Here is a 3,113-nt window from a genome sequence, read left to right as displayed (position 1 = left end):
TGTTGATAAGATTCTAACATATAACAATCCTGAATATATTTTGAGAGGATTTGAAATTCGAATTCCAAAAGATGATGAAAATTTGTGAACTATAAAAATTACGCTGCGGTGTTATACTTGCTTCATGTCATTTTACATAAGTTGTTTGTATTTTCTACTCCCTCTGTAACAAAATATTTGGAGTTTTTGGTTTACCCTAAGTCAAACTAAAGTTTGACCAAATTTATAGAGCTCCTAAATTGTACTCGTCAAAATGTTTGCCGAGTCACCGTGGAGAGGATCTCGGCTTACGGCCCTTTGTCGACATGGAGTAGCCGAGCCGTCGTTGCCGAGGGCAACACTCGGCAAAGCCCTTGCCGAAGTGTATCTGTCCTTCGCTGGGTATTTTTCAAACCCGACGTACTATGTTATTCCTGTAATGTCCCTTCACCCAGCGTACATATGCTGGGTACTGTCATGCGTGTTCAATTTTTTTTGTCATGCGTGATAGGTGCACCCAATAACTTAAAAAAAAATCTTCTCCGTACAAAAGGAAATAAAAGCTTCACAGCATTCCGTATATTCCTCAATGGGCCATTTTTTTGCAAGAAAACTTTCGATCTATTCATCTTCAATCATTGCAGTACAACGAACAACATAAATAATAAAAATTACATCCATATCCGTAGACCACCTAGCGATGGCTACAAGCACTGAAGCGAGCTGAAGACGTGCCGCCGTCATCGCCCCTCCCTTGCCACATTGTTTATCCTAGACCATATGGAACACATACGACAATAGCACATCATCCGTGCATGAATTATAAATTTGTTTTAGCAATTTTAGGCTAAAGCAATGGCACTTCCCCATTATATGTCACAAGGTGCCATGATTAGGGACTTGGAACCGTTTACTTTCCAGTTTCCATCAAGAAACGAGAAAATGTGCCATAAGGCATGGGGTGCGCAGCGGCGTGTCAAAGGAAGAAGTGAAGTGTCCGTCTTGTGCCAAGTCACGAGGATGCTCAAGGGCTAGGCGACCGGTGGATTGGGTGGGGAAGGGGAGTCAACGTGCTGGAGGGGCTGATCCGGTGTACCAAATGAGAGCTTGGGGATTTTAAGACCCTCTAAACCCTCCAAACTATGCCTACCAAACTAGGCTTGATTTGTATCTAAGCGGAAATAGGAAAAGGAATAGTACAAGGCGTTCATCTTTTATCAATGATGCATGCTGGTTTTTCGACATCATAACATGCTTAGCACTGATAATGATTAAAGGTAGCAGCACAACCATCGAACACACGTCCACATACACTTCAACTTGATGCACGCTGCCATAAGTCTAAGCCTTGTGGAAGACAGCACATATGGAAAATATATACATCCGAGCCACAGAGTACACCGAAAAACGTATCTACCTTTTTGTTCAAGCTAAACCATGTATTGACGTGGGAGGAGAGAACATAGTTGGAACGGTAGTCCAGTACAAGGAAAACAACATATGAAATGTAGAAAACAAGCATGCATATAGCTGAGTACTATTGACATCCACGGTTAATTAAAAAGGGCGCATGCACAGAAGAGTGGAGGCCAAGGGGGTGACCCCATGGCATACATCTTTAATCTTGAAGCGATGTTCCAACTTGCTGGAGATTGCAACCACTGACTTCACAGCTAGCAGTGTTTCCTCGTGGGTCTCCAGGGGTGATCGTTCTATTTGATAGGTTCTCAAGCGTAGATACTCCTTGGTTGGATAGAGTTCATTGGAACCAGAATGAAGCATGATGCCCTTGCTGTCAAGCTCAAAGCTTAACAGACAGAAGTGCTCATTGTCCAAAGAAGAGAAGCAGCAGGGGCCTGCTTCAAGTTCATGTTCTCCTTCATATTCCATCGGCAGCGGGGTGATGGATAGCTTGAGAGCATCAAAAGTTGTGAGACGGATGCAGTAAGCATTTATGGGCCCATCCTTCTAATTAGAGGAAGCAAGGAAGATGGGGCCATGCCGGGACGCGCGGCCGACAAAAGGCAGCGGATTGTCGTGGATCTTGTGCCACTCGTGTGAGTCCGTGTCAAATGCATGTGTGCCCCACGACGGCTGATCGTATGAAACCAATATGTAGGGAGCAACCAGCACATAGGACGTGAGCATTGTACACGGCAGAGAGATGTAGTACTCCCAAGGTTTGAGCTTCCATGGGATGCAACAGAATCAGTAGGCTGCTCCAGGAGCACCCCTTGAGGCGCTGGAGGCCGCAGTCGCTGACTACTCTGGCCTTGGAAACATCAAGCACCTCGAACCATGGCGGGAAGTCGGGATCTGATGTCCAGGAGGGTCTCTTGCAGAACGCATAAATCTTGTCACCCACGGCCGTGAGGACAGGGCACCACTTGGCGGACATGAGGTTCGGCCCATGGATGACAGCCTTATCCGGATCCGGCGACTTGGTGTCGAAGATTATGACCTCGCCCGAGTCGCCCCCGACGCCGACGATCCACGAGCGGCGCCTCGACCGCAAGGAGATGATGGACTTGCCGCCCGCGTGGGTGCGCAGGCTGCCGGCTGCGTGCAGACGCTTCGCCATTGCCGACGAGGAAGAGAAAGCGAGGTCCATCTTGTACACGTTGTACGGCGTGGTACACATGGACAAGTCCCAGTGGCATGCCACAAGGTAGACCGTCCGGCCCTTGCACTCCTCATCCAGCCGATCACCGTCACGGATCATCTTTGTTTTCTTCACGAGATGATCGCTATTCGCTCAGGCCTCACCCGAATCAGCGCTGATGATCCCGATCTGATCTGAATCTCCCCTTGCTTCATGCTCCAGATCTCCATCGGAAGCCCTGGCCCTTCCGCCGTCAAGCTTTGGTGTCCTCCTCTTCCTCTTCTGGTGACCCATCCCTCCTATGGCCTCTGCCGCCGCTGATTGGCCGAACGAGGTTAGCTAGGGTTTGGAACTTTTGATCGTTTTTTAGATTTTTTTTTAGATGAAGTTTGGAACTTTTAAAGGAAGTGGCAGTGGATGTATGCGCGACAATGAACGCCTTGGGCGTGGCTTTTTTTTGAGAAAGTTTGCTTGTATTCAAATCATGACATAATACAAAGTTCTTAACCCGAACAAGCACACCTTAACACAC

At 47.6% G+C, this 3,113-nt stretch overlaps 1 pseudogene; it reads right to left on the bottom strand.

The window, feature by feature from the left end:
- Positions 1-1,536: 1,536 nt before the first annotated feature.
- On the bottom strand, positions 1,537-2,701 carry LOC147982104 (uncharacterized; annotated as a pseudogene).
- Positions 2,702-3,113: the final 412 nt, after the last annotated feature.

This window comes from Triticum urartu, chromosome 3A (assembly GCF_056163025.1).
Source record: "Triticum urartu cultivar PI428250 chromosome 3A, HENAU_Tu73, whole genome shotgun sequence".
NCBI lineage: Eukaryota > Viridiplantae > Streptophyta > Magnoliopsida > Poales > Poaceae > Triticum > Triticum urartu.
This window is presented reverse-complemented; position numbering and strand designations above follow the sequence as displayed.